General features: G+C 36.3%; 1 non-coding gene across 1 annotated transcript; it reads left to right on the top strand.

Annotated features, from left to right (window-relative positions):
* The first annotated feature begins 13,974 nt into the window (after positions 1-13,974).
* On the top strand, positions 13,975-14,058 carry LOC132634541 (small nucleolar RNA R44/J54/Z268 family). Its single transcript, XR_009580260.1, has one exon. It is a non-coding gene; the product is annotated as a small nucleolar RNA R44/J54/Z268 family (small nucleolar RNA).
* Positions 14,059-24,609: the final 10,551 nt, after the last annotated feature.

Raw genomic sequence — 24,609 nt, 5'->3', positions numbered from 1 at the left:
AGAATAGGGATTTTACTTTCCTTGTTTTTAGTTATTTCCTTTCTAGAGTAGAATAGGGATTTTTAGTCATCAAAGAAGAGACTCTATGCCTATATAAAGGGTTCTTATTCTTTGTTAAACGCTATTCACGTTTTTGACCATAAACCCTAGTTTGCAATAGAGTTATTTTCTCTATTTGGTCTTCTTTATCCTTGTTTTTGGTTCCAAGCAAGGTGGTGATAGTCTTTACCTTGTTTTCAGTTGTGTGTGGTGTTTCTTTATCACGTTAATTGATTTCAAGTGGTGACTTAGGAACTTTGTTGGTTCTTGATCATTCAAGAACGCGTTTCTTGAAAACCAATTCGTTCTATTTCATACCCAGAATCCTAATTTCCTTTCCATCATTGTGCCCTCAATACTTACTTGATTTAAACGATTCAATAGTTATTTTTATAGTTCAGATTGTCATCTTTCACATCGTTTTTGAATCACTTTAATCCAACGCCTATAACTTGAGATACGTCCGTTTCTTAAATCTGCCCATCAATCGCTTCAAGAACAAGATCTTGATCGATTGGTTCTTTGTTAAGTCGAAGAATCACATCAATTTGGTATCAGAGCGCAGTTGAGTAATTTCATGGATTATATGCAAGAAAGAAGAGGACGTTGGGTTCAAGAAGATGAAAAGAAAAAGGAATCTCTTTTCCGCACTAGATGTACCTCACATGGTAAGGTATGTTCAGTGATCATTGATAATGAGAGTCATATTAATGTTGTTTCTGAAGAGATGGTTTCTAAACTTGGCTTGTCAACCAAGCATCATCCATATCCTTACAGCATCGAATTTGAGAATGGTGATGGCTTAGAGGTAACTCGTCAATGCCTAGTTTCTTTTTCTATTGGCAAAATATATATAAAGATCTTGTTTGGTGTGATGTAGCAAAGATGAATGCTTGTCACTTATTACTTGGAAGACCATGGGTGTATGATAGGGGTGCTAAATATGATGTATACCGTAATACCTATTCTTTTACAAAGGATGGGCGAAAAATCAATTTAGTTTCCTTGAATCCAGAAGATGTTGTCAAAGACTCCAAGTATGTTGATGATTCTTTTGTGACCAAATTACAAATCATTGGTCCCATAAATATGGAACAGCAAACGGAGGAGAAGAATGAATTGGATCCACAAGTTGAGGATTTACCTCCAAAGTTTGATGAGGATCCATTGGAGCATCCAACTATTTGTGAGATTGATTTTCCATCTTTAAGTGATTTCGAAAAGAATCCAGATTTTGTTTCTTACTCCACACCAACCAAAGTAGCGTACTGCGTAGGACCAATAATCTATGAAGATTTGGAAGAGAAAGAGAAAGATAATAAGTTGTTGAAAAAGGAGTCCATGAACGAGAGTTTAATTTATGATCTAGTTCGAGCAAGATTTATTCCTCGAAAGGTTGAATCTTTGCAAGAAAGTGTAGATTTAATATCTTTCAATTTCATTGAGGTTAATGGCTATAATCATGTCAAATATGAGAGCATCAAAATCATCAAGGAGTTCATAAGAAGACATGATTTATTCTCTAATCCTGATCCAAAGGTACATGAATTTGATTTATTTAAAGGTTTTTGTGGCACTAACTCAGATTTTGCATGCAAATACCACATCGACACGGGAGTGTTCAAGATTCATGAAGATCAAAAGGAAATAAGCTGTGATCATGGTTTACACATTGAAGATCAGTTTAAGATGCTACGTTTGAGAAATCATGGTATAAAGTTACTACTACTAAGGAAGTGGGATTTAGTTCGGCCATATGTAAAGACTCCTTTCAACATGATGAAACTCTATGACAAACTAGAAAAATGTAACTTAAAGCCTGGTGGTATGGGTTGTTCCAAATTTTTTTTGCTAATCTTTCACCATTTATGGAGCCTTTAGACTCGAGGACGAGTCTTTCTCAACAAGGGGAGAATGATGAAAGATGAAGAATATCAAGAAATTCAAGAAACACAAGACTGAAATTCAAGAAAAAAGAAAAGTCCAAGAAGCTCAAGTTTGAAGATTATTTCCAATTCTTGTTTCTTGAATCCTTTTCTAAATAGGTTTCTTGTTTCTTGATTTATATTTTAGTAGGATTTAATTTCCTATCATTAGTAGGACTTTTATCCTAGATCTAGTAGGATTCAGTTTTCTTTATTCTTTTCCTTGTAGAATAGGGATTTTACTTTCCTTGTTTTTAGTTATTTCCTTTCTAGAGTAGAATAGGGATTTTTAGTCATCAAAGAAGAGACCCTATGCCTATATAAAGGGTTCTTATTCTTTGTTAAACGCTATTTACGTTTTTGAGCATAAACCCTAGTTTGCAATAGAGTTATTTTCTCTATTTGGTCTTCTTTATCCTTGTTTTTGGTTCCAAGCAAGGTGGTGATAGTCTTTACCTTGTTTTCAGTTGCGTGTGGTGTTTCTTTATCACATTAATTGATTTCAAGTGGTGACTTAGGAACTTTGTTGGTTCTTGATCATTCAAGAACGCGTTTCTTGAAAACCAATTCGTTCTATTTCATACCCAGAATCCTAAATTCCTTTCCATTATTGTGCCCTCAATACTTACTTGATTTAAACGATTCAATAGTTATTTTTATAGTTCAGATTGTCATCTTTCACATCGTTTTTGAATCACTTTAATCCAACGCCTATAACTTGAGATATGTCCGTTTCTTAAATCTGCCCATCAATCGCTTCAAGAACAAGATCCTGGTCGATTGGTTCTTTGTTAACTCGAAGAATCACATCAGGTGGTCTTTATCCACATCTTTATTGGATAAAGATTGGTTGATCTCGTTAACTAAATCACATACATATATTGATTATGCATTTAGAGATATGATCAGGAACCGACTCATTGGATAATTCTTAATGGTTAGAATTACCATAAACTGTCAATGGGATACTATCTTGAAGAAAGTGATGTAAGAGTTTTGTTTGATTTGAAATCATCATAGTAATTGACAAGTTATTTATTGTAATCTAATATCGGACACCCATGGCCCGACGACAAATGGTTGAAAGGATATTGGGTATGATATGCTCGTCGAAGTTTGATCAAGATGGAATCTACTAACTTTTGGTAAGGAGTATAAGCTATATGTTGTCATGAATTGTAAGCGACTAATCAAGACCTTGGCTGGGGCAATTGAATGAAAAAAAAAAGTTTCCATGGTCATTCAGGGGTTTATTATATTTTGATACGTACTGTGACAGTTGAACCATATCCTAGGGCTAGAAAATACTACATTATCCTTTAAATCTCCCTCTCCATCCCGTATTAATTTATCCCCTCTTCCTCCTCTTGTATTAGGCTGCAGAGTTAATATTTATTGATTGTTCTTTCCGTGTTTGGTAATCTACTAAGGATATTTGTATTCTTCTTAATCATGAACTCGTTATGATAATGCCACAAATTGCGACTTTTAGCACGTGTTATTCTCTCTTCCTTTTGTGCTATTCTAAACTCACATCGGAAAGAGATTTCCTTCCTCTCCCATTAGTTCCATTGTTGCTAGTATTATTTATGTTCACAGTCCTCCGCAGCTGTCCCCTTTTTGCCCCCTCGAACATGACAAATGTTATACACATACGGAAAATAACAAATACACATATATAATACTATAATATCACCCTCACAAATTTTAAACACATTCTACAACAAGGTTCAGTTATAGTCTCATTTTATCAATCACTTTGGCACCAATACAAAATTTTCAAACAACTCGCAAATTCTCTCTCTGTCTATTGAGTTTAATTTGCATCGATTACTCTTTGTTTATGTATGTTGGAGTTTACGCATCGACAATCTCATCCTTCTTCGTGTGCAAACATTTACTCAAAGTTTGCTTCCAAATAACAATACCTTTTAGGATTATTAATTTTTGCAAAATTTGCATAGAGTTGTATTGTTAGCGGAATGATCTCACAAATTTGTGATGCACACCATAAGAGAAATGGAGATTGTAGTATTTTTGTGTCACTCCACATTTTTTTATAATTACCTAATTCGTTCAAAAAATTAAAAGAGGAGCATGTGAAATGATAGCTGAAATTGTACTCTACTGAAATGTAAAACAGATCTAGGAAATATATTGAAAACAAATTAACCTAATTATAAATACATCAATGGAATTGTGATGTCTTGTTGCATAGGTTGGATTGTAACAACTTTACACATTTCTAAACTTACCTAGTGATATAAACTTTAGTAAAAATCCTAGTAGAAAGTGTTTTTCTAACAGGCTTTATGTGGCACGGCTCCTGATTAATCAAAGTTTCGATGCAGATTAATGGAATACCAGGTAGAATCCCCCAAAAAAAACACCTTGGAAAAAGTTGGGTTAAGCATGCAACTTTGCACATTTTTCTCCTAACCACGAGTGTTGTGAATAGATTTTGGACAAAAATAATGGATCATATAACCAAAATAATGCTCTGAGGAAATATTAGTTCACGTCCAAAAAGAATAGGTTTACATAATTGAACATGCATTTGCATTCTCATAGCTAAACATGGAATACAACACACTATCTCAACAAAATTCAAGCATCAAAGCATCTGCAATTTCCTTTGGACTCGGTTTCAATTGTATATTGTTAACATGAGCATGCATCATGTTGACACCCAATTTTGTCCCTCCTTTATTCCAATTTATTTCCTTGGGCTTCTAAATTTATTAACAAGCTAAATACTTTATTTTCACCACTATTTTCATTGCTACTACTATTAATATTGTTACCCTCCTTATTGCTTTCGTCTTCACTATTTTACTATTAACATTACTAGCATTACTTTATTACAATTTTTTAATGGTTTGTCATCATTTCATTTTAGGATTCGTACTCGTTAAATTAATTATAAATCAATACTTTAGTAAGTCCTTTACTTTCTATATATTAATTACTAATTGTCTTCACATAGTATATATTGTACTAGTTATTAAGTTAGAAGCCCAAGAATAATTAAAATGAAGAAGGAAGACCAATACTTCAGCCAATTAATGGCCCAAACAACAAACATAATATGCTCCAACATTTGTGGCCCAAATGACGTCTAGCCCACTTCTGCAGCCCGACCCGCTTTGTTTTAAATTCCACTAGGGTTCTGAATCCCTCATATTTTTTCCAGTAGTGGCCGCCCCACCTTCTATCTCCTCCCTTTCCATTTTTGATAAAACTCCATCAAATCTTTTCTCTAGACACAATATGGTTGCTCCATTTTAGTGCAAACCCTTTCTTTAAATGTCTCAATTCTCAGAAGATCCTCTTTTGGCGAATATAGACATATTAAAACCTTCAAGGACCAGAGAAGGTCTAGCCATTTTGAGCAAAATCTGAATCAAACCACGTGAAAGGACTTCAACCTTCAGACTAGCACGAGTTTTGACTTAATTTCGAATTTTTGATTTCAAAATCCCGCCCAAATTGAAACCCTAGGTTTTTGATTTACACCTATAAATATCACTCTAACCCCTCAGCCGAAAGGAGGTTTTTTTTTTTGGGAACAACTTGAACCACCTAGAAATCCTTAGCGTTTTTTTTTTTTTTTTATGATTTCTCATTTTTGGACTACCACTCTAAACCTTAAGATTGTTTAAACGTTTCATTCTGTATTGGTGGACTTTGGCCGCGACAGAGATTTTCGAACTCATTTGTGTGAGGTTTGGATCTGTTCATAACGGAAGTGTATATTCGAGGCCCCGATGTCCCGTTCACTGCACCCATAAGAGGTAAAATTCGATGCTATTCTGATTTGTGGTTCTGTTAAGATCCTGTTCGTTTAGAAAAATCATGGCCTAATGCCCTGCTATTACCATTTGTGATTTAAATCTGTGCTATCAGCTACTGTTTTCTTTTTTAGGTCTCTCAAAGGCTATTCTTTGACTAATATACAAATCATGTCTTTATTAAAGTGTGACTATCAATATTCGCACTAGAATTCATATATATAAAGTAATCTGGAAGTTTAGAATGAGAGTGAATATGTTTTGTTTGATGTTCAGTGATTTGGCACGATTTGTAGTATTGAGCATTTAGATAGAAAAAGGGAAGAAGAAAACAGTAGAACTGTACATTACATTTATGCTGATATTAAGAAGCGGACAAACAGAAGTAGCCGATTAATATCATTTGCATTTTATGTTTCCTTTTTCTTATTATGTTTCTTTTTATTTTTTATTATTCCCAAAAGAGTTGATTCGTGTTGACATTCGAGCTGGCCGACCATCCTTACTTCACAAGGTCAAAGACGTCAGCATTACCTCGCCGTAGTTGGGCTATCCAAGGAAGGAAAACTACTATGTCTAATCCAGCCGCATCTATTTCAACTGGTTTGGAAAACATCGTGATCTCTACTGATCCCCCCGAGACTTCCGAACGTAGAACTACTATTCAACACGATGAACATATCGCCCGCCTGACTCAAGAGATTGAGGATCTACGTGGAGAACTGAATCGGGATAGGGACTTGGCCAATTTATCTATCACACTCCAAAGTCCACCTCATGAACCTAGAAATGTCGCACCAAACCCACCTCGTTTTCCATCACTCGAATCTCCAGTTCCTGAACATTTCCCTCCACAAAATAATGCATCTACCAACAACAACTTTCCTCCAATCACCCTCGTAAATCCACCAAATCCATCATCCGTCTATACTCCTCCACAGAGTCAACCACCCACTTACAATACCTATGCTACTCCTAATCCACCACCCGTTAACCCACCAAGTCAATCACTAGTTCATACTCCATACGTTACTTTATCCACTAACACTAATCCACCACCTACAACTACTCCTCTAAACCCACCAAACCAACTACCTATAAATACCACTTATAATACACCACCTCCAATCCAAAACACTTCCACCGTCAAAAATTATCTAACCCAGCATATACAAGGGGCACATTTTGTCACTCATAATGCGCAATATGTTCCTCCGGTATATGCAGCAGAAACACAAGCCTTTACCAACCCAGTAACGGTCAGGTTCCAACTCGAGGTGGATCAATACAAGGAAATGTAAAAGGATGCAAAAGCAAGGGCAGATGATATGTTGTTAAAAGAAATCCACAGTCTCAAAGAAGCAATGAGAAGCCTTCAAGTTGCTAGGGGAAGCAAGAGTGTAGAATATGAAGATCTGTGTGTTCAGCCTGACATTGATTTGCCCGTAGGCTATAAACCACCGAAATTTGATACATTTAATGGAACAGGAGACCCTCATACGCATTTAAGGGCTTATTGTGACAAACTGGTCGGAGTGGGTAGAGATAAAAATATAAGGATGAAGTTATTCATAAGAAGCTTATCTGGTGAGGCCGTTACTTGGTATACGTAACAAGATGGTTGGAGTGATATGGCATAAGACTTCATGGACCGATTCAGTTTCAACACTGATATCACACCAGATAGAGTCTACATGACTAAGGTAACTAAGAAGTCAACTGAGTCGTTCCGTGAGTATGCACTGCGTTGGAGGTCAGAAGCAGCCAGGGTTCAACCCCCGATAAGTGATAGAGAAATGACTGCCACGTTCATTGAATGCCAAGCTGGCATATATTATGAGAAAATGATAGGCATGATGGGGCAAAAATTCACAGAAGTTGTCAGAATGGGAGAAGCCTTAGAAGAAGGAATCAATCGGGAAAAATTCAGGATCTTACTGCTTTGCAAGCTATAAGCAAAGCTATTCAATCTGGTTCTATCAGCGGTACCAAAAAGAAGAAAGAAGATATAGCTGCAGTCATGAATATCCAAGGACGTAAGCCAAGCCAAGACGTTACATACTTTAGCCATCCACAACAACCTTTCTACCCTTACCAATATGCTGAACCCTACCAAGCTCCACTAACTCCTTACCCTATTTATAACACCCAAGCAAAATACTACCAAGCCCGAGCACCTCCTTATCAAAACCCACGTCCATATCAATCCGTTCAAGCCCCAACTTACCAAAATCGACCACATGTTACACCTAAAGCTCGTTCAAACCCTGAAATCAAAAATACCCATAATTACACTCGATTCGCTGAACCTTTAGCTCAATTATTTTAAAGACTGAAAGCAGCAGGCGTGATACAACCAATTGAAGGGAAAATTCCCGATCCTATTCCAAGATGGTTTGATGGTTCCAAGCGTTGTGCATATCATTCTGGAGTTGCTGGGCACGACACTGAGGATTGCTATGGTCTCAAAAACAAAATTGAAGCCTTGATTAAGGAAAGAGCGATCCAACTTACTGGAGCTCGTCCCAATGTGGACAACAACCCTTTACCTACTCACGAAAATGCCAACGTGAACATGATAACTGTTGAGGAAGATAGGGTTTTGAAATGAGCCATTATGCCAATTGGAAAGATGGAAAAGGGCATGTCATCAACTTTTGTTGCTCCTGTGGGAACAGTCCAAAGACAAGCACCAATGAAGATTACTTCTACAACTACTCGCAACACTGAGACACCGACCATCTGGGGTGCCGAACCAGGAGAGAATTAAAGAATTGGACTTGTACTCCGTCTTTAGTTCGCCGGGAGTCTTGGTAGATTGAACGCATAGTGAACTTTTGAAATAGCACGATTTTAAAATTGAGGCTTGAATCGTGCCCCAAAACTTTTGTTGCTTGCCTCATCTTTTGGAAGCTTAATTGCAAAATCTATGAATGCATTTCTGATTTTCCTAAACCGTCTATTTATTGTTATTTTCTATTTTATTTAGTATATAAATTATCAAATCTGCCAATTTTATGATTGTGACACGAACGAATAAAGTTTATGTGCTGAATACGATTATATCTCGAGAGAGTAACAAAGAAATTAGAGGACAAGACAAGATTCCACTTGGAAGAAAATAAAATAGCCGATAGATAATGACACAAGCATGAAGGCTATCAAGTCAAGAAAAAATAAAAGGACGACATTAGACTAGATTGCCTAGTTTGCAACCTTTCCTTTAATGTACCTTACGAACTACGCTAACCTGATTTCCTCGGCGGGATACGTAGGCAGCCCACATAGGGTTCGGTTGCATTATAGCAGAAAATCCAAAAATCATTATTATTTGTATGTAAGGAGAACTACGCATGACCTGATTCCCTCGGCGGGATACGTAGACTATCAATATACGGTTCAGTCATTATTTAGGTAGAAATCCAACAAACCTTTTGCCATTTATGTAACGGAACTACGCTGACCTGATTCCCTTGGTGGGATACGTAGGCAATCCATGTCGGGTTCGGTCCCTTTATTAGAAAATTTCAAACCATTTTATATATCTTACGAACTACGTTCTGACCTGATTCCCTTGGCGGGATACGTAGGCAACCTATATAAGGTTCGGTCACACCATAACATAAGTCTAGTATGCCCTTCTGAGTGTAAAGCTGGGGCAGATTTAGAAAAGATATAGACAAAAGAATGGTTGGACATCGACAAGATTAAGGCTACCAGACAGGAAGTATTATAGACAAATGACTTTTCAATTGTTTTGGAAGTGTCATAATCTAAAGTTGGCAGAAATATTTTACAACTTATATACATATATTTACATATATATCTTTCCTTATATCCATATACTTACATATATATCTTTCCTTAGACATATACCTACATATATATCTTTCAAATGAAACACTTTCTTTCAATTGTTTTCACTACTATTCATCTACCGAGGCTTGAACGGAGATCACAAGATCCAAACAAACAAGACGAATGGAGCGCCAACAACGTCAAGCTTCGAGTCAACATGAATCAACTTTCCCCTCCCAAACTAAGAATTTTTATTTGAGTGCAGGAATTAAAAGACTGTGAGACCAACAGTCGAGTCTATCAATCATGGCCGAAAAGCATCATTTGGCTCATTATGGACTCGCCTTAAAAGCCAAACGGCTTTATTTCCAACTTTATCTTTAATTTTATTTTTATCACAATAACTTTATGACTTTATTAACAAATACACCAGTTTTTGTAGGTTGTCGAGATTGAAGGCGAATTGAATCAGGATTACGTGTCATTAATTTGGACTGTCACGATATCATCAACATCATCAGCCAAACGGCTACGCTATCACTTTACTCCATACTTTATCATTCACTTTACCTGATTTAACCACTTTACCCTGAACTTTACAGGAATCAACATTAAGTCTCCGGAGACAACCGGAGACGTCATTTGGCTATACAGCCTCATGTGCATAAGCCAAAAGGCTACATTCTTATCATTTACTTTACCAACTTTAACGACTTTACCTGAACTTTACAGGAATTATCATTAAGTCTCCGAAGACAACCGGAGGCATCATTTGGCTATACAGCCTCTTCCGCACAAGCCAAACGGCTACACTCTTATCATCCACCTTACCTACTTAACTACTTTACCCTGAACTTTACAAAAATCTTCATCAAGTCTCCGAAGACAACCGGAGACATCATGTGGCTACACAGCCTCATATGCATAAGCCAAACGGCTACGCGCTTACTTTACTCTCTACTTCATCAATTACTTTATCATTCACTTTACCTACTCTAATGACTTTACCTTACATGTTACAAACAACATTTATCATCAAGTTCTGGAAGACAGCCGGAGGCCTTATTATTATCATTAAAGTCTTCGAATACAACTGGAGATATTATTACATCTTCGGCATAAAAATCACACATTCATTCAAGTCTCCGAAGACAACCAGAGACAACATTTGGCCTCACAGCCTCATTATAAGCCACACGGCTTCAATCTCATTCTCACGCTCATATTTATTATCATTTTACACTCTTTATAAGTTTTACATTTTCAACTTTACCCCAGACTTTGTTAATGATTATGACATGAATTTTGATTTTGACAGAAAATACAATCCACATACAGAGACACAGCACAACGTGAAACTTTATCTTATGCAGTGAACTGGGGCAAATATGCTAAAGAGGAATATCAAACTCATAAGAAAAGGTCACGGATCTACTCTCGAACTCAACTCCGCCTACGTCCACAAACATGTGATACGTGGGTTATCCAAAAAATTTCTTTCATATCCACCGCTAAAACTCTACACAATCAACTCTTTTCACAATCTTGTAGCCCTTTCTATATCCAGTGTCTCCATAACTCGACACTGGGGTAACTTTTGCGAATCCGCATCGTGGCTAGTAGAGTTCTACTTATGGGTGTGTTGCACGCCACATTTATAATTAGGAGGCTATAAGCATATGTTCCATTCTCGAATATTCTTGTCACCTGCCCACAACCCTGCAAAGTTATAAATCCATAAATAACACTCTCTCAACATAAATTAAGAACTACAACTGGCTTGATTCCTAAAGCCAAGGATATGTAGGCTACTCAAAATTCGAGGCTCAGTCATAATTTCTTCCATCCCATAATGTTTTCCAACCATCCCTTCTGCCCCTATAATATTTTCCACTAATTCTCCTAACCCATATTTTCTCAAGTTCTTTCAAGTTTATATTTGTTGGTCGGAATAAAATTGGCTATCACGGCAACTTCTTCGCCCGAAAAACTCTTACATCGTCTCCGGTCGAAGAGGGGCATCTGTTGACACCCAATTTTGTCCCTCCTTTATTCCAATTTATTTCCTTGGGCTTCTAAATTTATTAACAAGCTAAATACTTAATTTTCACCACTATTTTCATTGCTACTACTATTAATATTGTTACCCTCCTTATTACTTTCGTCTTCACTATTTTACTATCAACATTACTAACCTTACTTTATCACAATTTTTTAATGGTTTGTCATCATTTCATTTTAGGATTCGTACTCGTTAAATTAATTATAAATCAATACTTTAGTAAGTCCTTTACTTTCTACATATTAATTACTAATTGTCTTCACATAGTATATACTGTACTAGTTATTAAGTTAGAAGCCCAAGAATAATTAAAATGAAGAAGGAAGACCAAAAATGGCCCAAACAACAAACATAATATGCTCCAACGTTTGTGGCCCAAATGACGTCTAGCCCAATTCTGCGGCCCGGCCCGCTTTGTTTTAAATTCCACTAGGGTTCTGAATCCCTCATATTTTTTCCATCAGTGGCCGCCCCACCTTCTATCTCTTCCCTTTCCATTTTTGATAAAACTTCATCAAATCTTTTCTCTAGACACAATATGGTTGCTCCATTTTAGTGCAAACCCTTTCTTTAAACGTCTCAATTCTCAGAAGATCCTCTTTTGGCGAATATAGACATATTAAAACCTTCAAGGACCAGAGAAGGTCTATCCATTTTGAGCAAAATCTGAATCAAACCACGTGAAAGGACTTCAACGTTCGGATTAGCACGAGTTTTGACTCAATTTTGAATTTTTGATTTCAAAATCCCGCCCAAATTGAAACCCTAGGTTTTTAATTACACCTATAAATATCACTCTAACCCCTCAACCGAAAGGAGGTTTTTTTTTTTGGGAACAGCTTGAACCACCTAGAAATCCTTAGCGTGTTTTTTATGATTTCTCATTTTTGGACTACCACTCTAAACCTTAAGATTGTTTAAACGTTTCATTATGTATTGGTGGACTTTGGCCGCGACAGAGATTTTCGAACTCATTTGTGTGAGGTTCATATCTGTTCATAACGGAAGTGTAGTTTCGAGGCCCCGACGTCCCGTTCTCTGCACCCATAAGAGGTAAAATTCGATGCTATTCTGATTTGTGGTTCTGTTAAGATCCTGTTCGTTTAGAAAAATCATGGCCTAATGCCCTGCTATTACCATTTGTGATTTAAATCTGTGCTATCAGCTACTGTTTTCTTTTTTAGGTCTCTCAAAGGCTATTCTTTGACTAATATACAAATCATGTCTTTATTAAAGTGTGACTATCAATATTCGCACTAGAATTCATATATATAAAGTAATCTGGAAGTTTAGAATGAGAGTGAATATGTTTTGTTAGATGTTCAGTGATTTGACACGATTTGTAGTATTGAGCATTTAGATAGAAAAAAGGAAGAAGAAAGGATTAGAACTGTACATTACATTTATGCTGATATTAAGAAGCGGACAAATAGAAGTAGCCGATTAAAACATAAATATGCACAAGCATGACAAAGGGCAAGTAAATTACTCTGCATGGCTGTCCAAATTCCCTTTTGCAAATCATGAACCTGCTCCTTTATTTCGTGACTGCTTTGAAGTATTAGTTAAAAATTACGGACAGAAATGTACTGTTATGTTCAGGTATCCTTCATGATAAATCTTTAGTATAAAGGAGACTATTTTCTTGTATGCATAAGGATTAATTCCATTCGAGTTAATATATTTTCCTTAGTTCATTGCACTTATAAAAGGTAATATCGCTTCTCCTTCGTTTTCGCCTTTCTCTCAGATTCACGGTTTAGTTTTAGGCAATTTTAACCAGTTTCATCTCTGTTTGGATTCTTCATTGGTGTTTATGTTAATTTATGTGACTAGTGAGTTTCAGTACTTATTTGCTTGGCTGCTTGAATTAGAATAGGTTAGAGTATTGAGATTACTTATCAGGAAACAAAACTGTTGTTTGTGCACTAATTCGATATAGATGTTGGTGTAACATAGTTCCAATTTTGAGTAGCTTGTTAATGATTGATATGAATCTGATATTGGATTAAGTGCCATTACGTAGTCTCTAGCTGGTGGCTGCCCTGTTTAGTCCATTCTGATAATTAGTCGAATTTGTGGATTAGTGGTTACAATATTCTTAGTGTTGTTGTCTCAATCTCACTCTGTTTAACTAAAGATAACAGCTAAGTATGGACCTAGGGGGGCTAATCAGTTGCTTAAGCTATGGTTTAGGATTTTCCTCTATCTCTCCAAGTCATAATGTTTTCTTCAACAACTATCCTCTCTGCCTTCAGTTTCAATCACATGCACTTGTTTCTCTTAAATATGAATTGGTGATAGGCATTTGTTAAAACCCTTTTCAGTTTTCTTATTAAATTATTATCTTCATTTGGTCCCTGCAATGTTGATAGAACAGACAGGGACATCAAAACCCCATCGGAGCATGATGATTTGTCGATGGGAATCTCTCTGATGGGAATCCCCGAATGTTTGCTTGTCTCGCTGATTTAATTTGTGTTTCGTAAATGATGCAGTACACTGTGATAAGAAAACGTAAGTGAAAATTTTCTTTGCTTCCACCTAGATCTACCTATATGATAAAATCAAAATGGTTGAACATATTTTAATACCACTATCGTTGGATGTGCAAATCTGGATATTGACAACAAGTCGTAATAGAAACCATGATTTAGGATTATATGTGAATGCCTTTAACACTCATTTTTGAGTAGTGTATGATGTCGGAGTATGTCTCTTTACATTGTATTTCCAAAAATTCCAAATTCTGTTTACTCTTTGGTTTATTTGTCACTTGTAAAAATTGATTTTAGGAACTTCACTTAACGGAGAATGATGAGATATTTATCTTCCAACTTAGAGTATTACTTAAAAAACCTCACTGTTAGCAAGAGTTAAATTCTGATAATTATGGCTATCATGACATTTATAAAATATTTGTTTGCAAATTGTGAGTTTCCCCCTCTGATTTTAATATTCGCTAAGAATCCTGTCATTATTCTAATACTATTTTTCTTTTCCTTTGCATGAATACTGGAGCCGGAGAGTTTCATTTTGAGACTCAACGACACCTCTTACGGAGTCCGCATATCATTCACTGTCTTCGCTCTTACTTTGCTCAAGCGCAGAATTGCAGAACATCATTACCCCTTTGTGAAAGCCGAAAATGGCTAAAATCATTTTATGTCACTTTTGTTTATTCGTTGGCGTGATTTAAATGTCTTGTGTGACTAACCTTCCACTTCTACTTTGTGTTATTGACTGTTATGACTCTAGTTACTCCCTATGTAGCTTATAGCTAAGATCAACAAATATTTTAAAGGGCTATTCATCCGTTTTCTAAATCTAGAAACATTTTCTATTCCAAATCAGATTTTAGTTCTTAGAGTTCCAATTTGACAAGTGATAAGTTGAAATGATTTTTTAGATGCTAAATAATCAATCTTCTTTAACATGAATTAGATGCCTGTAATCTAGCCCCATTTAAGTCACAAAGAAGTTTGAATTCTTTCTACACTCGTCATGAGGGCTTTACAATTATTTTAACTAAGTTTAACTATTTTTAAGCTTACTTTCGCACCTATGTTTTAAAGAAGTTCAGAACACGAAAAATTTCGTTTACCTTGAGATTCTTATATAACCAAATATTTTGACTTACTATATTATACACACTATTTAAATCAACTGTTTAATTGATTAACTATTATCCTTATTCACTTGGTTGTCTTGCCATTTATTGAGGGATTACACTTAGCCTAATTAATTGTAAGTCTGGTCAGTTAACCATTTTTAATGGATCTTAAAGGGTGCTTAATACCTTCCCTTTTGATTAATTGAACCCTTACCTAGAATCTTAAGTTAGTAGACCTTAAAACAGAGTTAACTTTAGAAAATAACTTTAATGAACTTTAGGTGTCCTAATTCACCATAAATAATTAGGTGGCGACTCCTTAACTTTAATTAACCCCGGAATTACCGGAATGTTGTAAACCATTTTGACTCCGGTTAAAATGGGGTATAAAACATCATGCAATCATGGTTAGGTAGTTATAACTAACTACTCTAGATGGTTAGGTAGTTAGAGTTAGTTTAGGTAGTTACAGTTAACTAACTCAAGGTAGTCCAACTAAGTGTATATATATAAGCAAGTAGAGTATATCACATAGAATGGAATCATTTTTTTATGTCATTGAAGTTCCTAGAAATCATCTCTCTATAACTGAATTCTCTCCTCTCTTCTTCTCATTCATGCACATACGCTAGCTTCTAATTCAAGTTTCTTCATTCCTTAAGCTCTTCCTTCATTTTAGCTTAGTGATTCAAGCTCCTATCAATGGAGTTATCGTGGTATCAGAGCCTCTCGCGATCATAGATCAGATCGAGGTAAAAAACAGTGTTCATAGTTTCCAAAATTGCTTAGATTCGAAGCAAATCAAGTCGAGTCAAAAATAAGCATAAAACAGTTAGATTTGGTGATTTCAAGTTCATTCGAAGGAGAAGATCATGACGAATGTGACAGTTGAAGGATCACGAACTCTAGGAACTAGAAACAACAATATGAACAACAATACAAATGAATCAAATGGAAATACAAGCACTAGATCAACAGCTGCATCAGGATCAGTGATAGATCACACTCATCCCTTGTACTTGCAGTCAACAGATACACCAGGTAGTTGTCTGATTAATATGCAGTTAATTGGTTCAGAAAACTATACATTGTGGAGTAGGTATATGAGAATTGGATTGGTAGGAAAAGGAAAACTAGGATTTGTTGATGGTAGATATCCAAAGAGTAGTTTTTCTGAAGAACTGCATGATCTGTGGGAGAAGTACAATTCTGTAGTACTCTCATGGATCATGAGTGCAGTCAGACCTGGTTTGCTTGGTAGTGTTGTGTATGCATTTGATGCTCACGAGGTCTGGTGTGAGTTAAAGGAAAGGTTTGATAAGGTCAATGGATCTCAAGTGTTTCATCTACATAAGGAAATTCATACCTGCACACAAGGAACTATGTCAGTCTCAGATTACTTTTCAAAACTAAGTGATTTGTGGAATGAATTTGATGTAATAATGCCTTGTCCTGGATGTCCTTGTCCGGAATCAAAGAAATTCATGGAACATTTTGAGTACCAGAGACTCCTACAGTTCCTTATGGGACTTAATGAGTCTTATACACAGGCTAGAGGTCAGATTCTCATGATGTCCCCCATGTTGACACCTAATTTTGGCTCGACGTGCTTAAAATTAACGTTTTGGGGGGCCTTAATTCATTAAAGAGCACGAAATACATTTTTTACACGTTTTTACATTTTTTCAACAATTTATTGATGATTATCCTTATTTTAGGAATTTCCTCAATTTATTGTCATTTTTCAAGAATCATTATTTTGCACATGTACAGCGTAATACTACAATTTTTTATGCAATTAATAATTGTTTCTTAATTTTATAGCAATACATTTTCATATCATAGACATTAATGTTTATATTTTATACTTGCGTTATTATTTATACATGTATTAATTAACTATATTTTAGTACAGGCTGACAGTGTAAAAAAAATTGGAGTAATTAATTTTTAAACGCAGAGTAAAATCCGATCAAGTCAAGGTTTCATCACTTTTTTTAAAAAAGGATTAAAGTAAGCATTGAGGAGACAAAAGGGTGCAATCTTCTATTCTTTGGACAAAACAAGGGGTCATTTTGCATTATAAGAAAAGGGAGGGGGTATTCATCCAACACATATTTGCACAACACACACAAGCACATATCAGATCTTCTTTTTTCTCTCCCCAAAACCCTAAACATTTTCTTTCCCTCCTCTCATTGTTTTGTTTCCCACAGCCGCCGCCGCCTCCACGCCGGAGCTCCGGCGACGCTCCAAAACACCTCTCTTCCCATTTTCCAGCTCATCTCCCCATCTTCATCTTCTTCGCTGCTCCGGCGAGGAGCTTCAAGCTCCGGTGAATTGGAGCAGCCACCACGCCACCAAACCACAAGCCCACTGCCCCATCACATCGCCACCATCATTACAAATCAACAACACCAACGCCAGCTAACTTCACCCCACGAACCCCCACCCCCACTCAAAATATTCTACTCCATTACAGAACCTCCAGCCAAGATACAAAGTTGTTGTGGAAGATAAGTAGATAACCGAAAACTCACGCATTATTAAGTCACACTTCTTGTTTTAAGTACCTTTAAACGTATATATTGGGTTCTTTGTCATATAAAGTTAGTTTTTTTTTTTATTCCATAGATGAGATTAGGTATGTGTCTGTGGTATTGATAATGCCTTTCTTTACAAGAGATTAGTGTCATTATTTTAGGTGAACCCAAAAGGTGATTGCACATATATATTTTTTGTCATCATTTATATTCTACTGGCAAAAAGCAGCTAGCTCCAATTTCCCCACTAACTTTTTCTCCCTCGTCCCAATACTATCATCTTTGTTTTATTCCTCATGTTGTTTTGTGTCTGTCCCTTTGATGTTCCCAAATTGCCCAGTCCACTCATAATATTCTTGGATTTGATGCAATATCTTCACTATCCATTTGGGTCATTATTTTTCTGCAAGATAACATTTTCTTGCATAGTATGAGCTTCTCTTCAAGTGTTTGATTAGCCTAATAATGGATATTGAAAGTTGGGGCCAAAATTATTGCCATATGGGTGATTAACTTGCTGCCTTGATTCAATATAATGATCAGATGCTACACTTGATAAGAAGTAGACACTACACTTGATGTTGCTTGTTAAGAACACTTGAAGGGGCATAAATGCTATGCTCGGTTGTGAAACAGTCGCTGCATTTTGAATGTTATTTGTCTGATAAAACACTGCTATATTTTCGGATAATCCGAAGCTACACTGGTTTGAACACGATACTACAGTATTGGCCGATGAAGAAATTTTCGTCGATTTCCAAGGCCTTCCATGTACAAAGACGGGTTTTTATTTTAAGTTTATTCATTATTTCTTTAATTCATCCGATAGTTATTTATTTTCTTACTAACATTTTTATTAAGTCTCACGCAGGTATCCGGAGTTACTTTTTGAAGATGACACTCAAAAGAAGTTCAAATAGCTTCTTAAATTCTCTGTTTATATTTTTTACATTCTTAAATTATACAAGCATAAAATATAGTGAAACTTTACTTTTTAGGGTGCAGGTTGGTGGTATTTATTTATGATCTGCTTAGGTGATTGAAATTTTATGTGTTTTAGACAAATCAATATTAGGCATTTATTTTTGTAGCTAATATTCCTATAGTTATCATGTTTTGCTAGAGTTTTAATTCAATAGCTTAGCACACTTAAGTGAATAAATAGGGTGATTTGCCTCAATATTTAGGCTTTATAATATACTTTCATAATTAATTGATTAGGCGTACATACTTAGCTAGTTAAATTAGTTAACTCACTTCGAGTGCAAAATAATTTCATGCCCATTTTTTATACCTTTGTCACATACCCAAGCTTCTAAGTTGCACATAACTTTTTTTTTTAATAATTATTATAACACATATGTATAAAATACGTATTGCATGATTATTTCTGTGAATATTCATATTATTCTTTAGTATAAATTCTATTAATTTTTGTAAATAATAAAACCTTTTTACACATCCCTTGTATAGTTAAATTGGTTCAGCCGGGAACCACATTTGTGGATTCTGAAGGATGCCTAACACCTTCCCTTCGGAATAATTTGAACCCTCACCTAGAATCTCACTTATTTTCGTAGATCATGTTAAGCTGCATATATTAATAATTTATAGGTACCCTAGTATACCTTAAATGCTAGGTGGCGACTCTGTACATAATTAATTATTTCAGAGCTCCATAAGTTGTGCTTTGTTTAGCCTTCGGTAAAAATAGGGTGCAACACCCCACTCCCAGCTTAAACAAAGTTTATTCACTGATAGTTTATCAGGAAAGTCAAAGAAACTTAGCTAGTGCTGCTCATGTAAGTTTGAGGTCTGGTAGTATTGAAGGAACAACATTCTTCAATCACAAAGGGAGTGGAATTAGAAGTGGTCATGTAGGTGGTACTGGTCCAGGAGGAGGTGGTGGTGCACCAAGCAGTGGTCACTATGGGAACCATTTGAATCAGTTACAGAAACAGTTCATAATATGTGAAGTGTGTGGTTATAAGGGACATACTAGGGAGCAGTGTTTCAAAATAGTGGGATATCCACCAGGTTGGAAAACAAAGAGAAAAAATGGACCACATGCAAATCAAGTTGCATCTGGTCAACCTGTAGCACACATGGCTGCAAATCTAGCACAGGCTCCAACTGCAGCATTCTTCACTCAAGATCAATACAGGCAGATTCTACAGTTGCTGTCAAAGGGAAGTGACACTGCATCACCAGAACCATCTGCTAAAGCAGTAGTAGCAGGTAGTGTTTTAACTGCTTTGGTGTCCAAATATGTGAAAAAGGAGTGGATTGTTGATACTGGAGCCTCTAATCACATAACATCAAAAGTTGAAATGCTAGATAGTTGTAAACTTGTTCCAGAGGTTAATAGGAATAAAGTACACTTACCTAATGATAGTGTAGTACCAGTGTCTCGTGTTGGAGAGTCAAAGATATTTGAAGATCATCTCCTCACCAATGTTTTGTTTGTACCAGAGTTCAAATATAGTCTCCTATCTGTGTCTCAGCTCATAAAAGAACTAAAGTGCTCAGCATCTTTCTTTCCTGATTTCTGCATTTTTCAGGATCTCTACACTGGACAGGTCAGGGGATTGGTAAAGAAGAATGTGGTCTCTACATACTAAGGGAAGGAGGATCTCATCAGTCTTCAGTTCAACCAATAAGGGATGTTGCTAATACTGCTGGCCTATCTGAGTCTAGTTCTTTGGGGCATAAGAGATTAGGACATGCTCATGTTGATATAATAAAGAAGAATGAGTGCAGATCATTCTCATTGTCCTATTTGTCCTTTAGCTAAACAACCAAAGTTGTCTTTTCCTATCAGCAATCATTTCTCACAGTCTGTGTTTGAACTGGTGCATTGTGACATTTGGGGACCTTATAGAGTACCTACTCATGATAATAAAAGGTACTTTGTAACCATTGTGGATGATTTCTCTAGATATACTTGAATCTTTCTGATCACCTCTAAAGCTGACACTATTGTAGTTCTCAGACATTTCTTAACTCAAGTTAAAAATGTGTTTTCCACTTCTGTGAAAAAACTCAGAACTGATAATGGGGGAGAATTCTTCAGTTCTGAGTGTCAAACTATGCTTAATGACCATGGGATCATTCATCAGTCATCATATGTGTATACACCTCAGCAAAATGGTATTGCTGAGAAGAAACACAGAACCATTCTTGATATGGCTAGAGCTATCAGATTTCAGGCTTCTATTCCTTTGAAGTTTTGGGGAGAGTGTGTATCAACTGTTGTCTCTATTATTAATAGACTTCCTTCTAAGTTACTGAATTTCAATTCACCTTTTGAACTACTGTACTAACACCCTCCATCACTCAGCCACCTCAGAGTTTTTGGATGTTTATGTTATGCCTCCTGTCCAAAAAAATCCTGACAAGTTCTCTCCCAAAGCTATACCAACAGTTCTCCTTGGCTACTCATCCACTCAGAAGGGGTACATCCTCTATGACCTGCATAATAAATCCTTGTTTGTTAATAGGCATGTCATTTTCCATAAAGAACTGTTTCCTTTAAACACATGCAAACATCATCCAACCCAGTTTTTCCTGTGTTAAACCTTCTATCTCCCACTTTGTCTGAGTTTGTTCACTCTTTATCATATCATAGTGAGCCCCCTCTTACTGCTATTGAGTCCCTTGAACCAAGGTCCCCTCCCACACCTACACCACTATGTTTATCTCCACAGGTTGAACATACTCTTGTCTCTCCATCTGTACCTATAGCCACCAGGAAACCATCCAGATCAGTCAAAACACCACTATGGATGCAAGACTATATCACCACATCCACAAGCAATTCCTGTCTATACCCCTTATCCAATCATGTGTCCTATAATCATCTCTCCCCCTTATATAAACATACCTTGACTGCCTATTCAGCTCATGTTGAACCTTCCTCCTTTAAGGAAGCCTCTGCTGATCCTCACTGGGTGCAGGCAATGCAGTTAGAGATTGATGCCTTAGAAGCCAACAAAACTTGGATTTTGGTTGACTTACCTTCTGGCAAAAATCCTATTGGCTGCGGATGGGTTTATAAAATCAAATAAAAGTCTAATGGTGAAGTGGAGAGGTTCAAAGCTAGACTTGTTGCCAAAGGATACAGCCAACAGGAGGGTCTGGATTATGGAGAAACCTTTAGTCCTGTTGCCAAAATGGTTACAGTTAGATCAGTTGTTGCTTTAGCTGCTGCCAAGCACTGGTTCATTTACCAGATGGATGTTCATAATGCTTTCTTGAATGGTGATCTTCTAGAGGAGGTGTACATGAAGATTCCTGAAGGATTTGCCAGACAGGGGGAGTCTCATAAGGTCTACAAACTACATAAGTCACTGTATGGGCTTAAGAAGGCCCCTAGACAATGGAACTTGAAATTAACTGAATCTTTGTTGCATATGGGGTTCCAACAGAGTCACTATGATTACTCTTTGTTTACAAGGAAGTCTGGTAATGACACTGTGATCATTCTAGTCTATGTAGATCTATGTAGATGATCTCTTGATTACTGGTAACAGTCAACAACTATTGTGTGACACTAGAAGAGATTTACAGAAGAGATTCAAGATGAAATACTTGGGTGAACTCAAGTTCTTTCTTGGCATTGAGTGTGCAAGATCAAATAAAGGGATCATACTTTCTTAAAGAAAGTATGCTCTAGAGCTAATAGCAGAATCTGGTTTAGGAGGAGCCAAAACAGCTAGTACTCCTCTTGAACTCAATCAGAAATTGACCTCATTCCAGTATGATCAGTGCATCTCAGGCATCAATACTGAGAGCGATCAAACAACAGATAAACAAGAGCCTAAGGATAGTAGTCAGGCCTCTCCAAGTGAAAACAATAGGAAGAGTCAGACTGTAAATGATGAGTTACTTCAGGACCCTAACAAGTACCAAAGGCTGGTAGGAAGACTACTATATCTTACCATGACCAGACCAGACTTGGCTTTCTCAGTTCAGGTACTAAGTCAATGTATGCATTGTCCAAAAACTTCACATATGGAAGCAGCACTCAGAGTCATCAAATATGTAAAAGAGGAACCTGGATTAGGCTTGTTCATGTCTACTGAATATGCTAATAAGTTGACAGCCTATTGTGACTCAGACTGGGGTGCATGTTTGGAGACTGGGAGGTCAGTTACAGGCTATCTAGTCAAGTTTGGAGGAGCTTTAGTGTCATGGAAGTCAAAGAAACAGGAAACTGTGTCTAGAAGCTCAGCTGAGGTTGAATTTAGAAGCATGGCTACATGTGCAGCTGAGGTAACTTGGTTAATTGGATTATTCAGAGAACTTGGAGTAGAAGTTGAAGTACCAGTGAAGATGATATGTGACAGCAAGGCTGCAATCCAAATTGCTGCCAATCCCATATTTCATGAGAGAACCAAGCATATAGACATTGATTGTCATTTTGTGAGAGAAAGGATTTGTCAAAGGCTACTTAAAACTGAGTATGTGCACACTGATGATCAACTGGCAGACTTGTTAACAAAGGGGCTAGGTAAGGCACAACATCAGTACCTACTTAAACAACTTGGAGTAATGAACTTGTTTAAACCATGAGCTTGAGGAGGAGTGTTAACATGAGCATGCATCATGCAAAGATCATGCAAGCTATCATGGTTAGGTAGTTAGAGTTAGTTTAGGTAGTTAGAGTTAACTAACTCAAGGTAGTCCAACTAAGTGTATATATACAAGCAAGTAGAGTATATCGCATAGAATGGAATCATTTTTTTATGTCATTGAAGTTTCTAGAAATCATCTCTCTATAACTGAATTCTCTTCTCTCTTCTTCTCATTCATGCACATACGTTAGCTTCTTATTCAAGTTTCTTCATTCCTTAAGCTCTTCCTTCATTTTAGCTTAGTGATTGAAGCTCCTATCAATGGAGTTATCATATATCCCCTTCTTTTTCTTCACATTTCTTCTTAGCATCTTCTTTTTTAGTCAACATTTCTACTTTCTTTCCGGTCTTCTTCTTAAGTTTCTTCAACACTTTATCTGGATTGATTCGACCCTTTACTACCACTTTGTGTTTATTCATATCCGTCATGAATTCTTCAACCCCTTAAATTGTTACAAAGAAAAAAGAAAAAGAACCAACAGAGTGTCAAGACCACTTAAAATCAATTTGTAATACAAAAATTGTCCAAATTCGTCAAAGACGGAAAGAATACCTTTGATTTTGGATATGGTTTTGGCAATTTGTTTTTCGCATCCTTCGCAGTACATTGAAATTTTGAATTCTGCTTCGACAACCTATATAAATCATTAAAATTAGGATAAAACGTCACAATTTGCTCTACTAATAGTTCAATTCTATATCTACATAAAACAAAAAATGATAGTAGCTAAAAAAAAAAAGTGGATATATTTTTGAGGTTACCGTGTCTGGTTTCTTTTTCTTTTTCTTTTTCTCTCCCATAGCAAGTGATGAAACATTGAGATCTTTAAAATCCAAAAGTCGGTTATTGCAGTTATTCTGATATTCCACTATTTTTATCAACAAACGGAAAGTCGCAGTAAAAACGAAAAGTCGCAACCGGTTGAGTTTTCCTTAATATGGTCTATTATTATCCCTTCTCAAAACCTTTTTATATTTATTTTGTTCCATATATTGGTGTTTTGTTCGATATTTAGCTTCTTTTTTTTCTTCTAGTTTAATACAGTTAGAGAGACGTTTCACACTTCGAACAAAGCTTAAATTCCAAACCAAGATGTCCATTGACAAAGAGTTGAGAATTCTAGTTACTGCTTTGTCCTTCTTAATTTGCAGTTTACTGGGCCTATACCCGTTTATTTCTTATCAGTTACACTAAATTCTTT

This window comes from Lycium barbarum, chromosome 3 (assembly GCF_019175385.1).
Source record: "Lycium barbarum isolate Lr01 chromosome 3, ASM1917538v2, whole genome shotgun sequence".
Lineage (NCBI taxonomy): Eukaryota > Viridiplantae > Streptophyta > Magnoliopsida > Solanales > Solanaceae > Lycium > Lycium barbarum.
The sequence above is the reverse complement of the archived record's forward strand: the minus strand, read 5'-3'. Positions and strand labels throughout refer to the sequence as shown.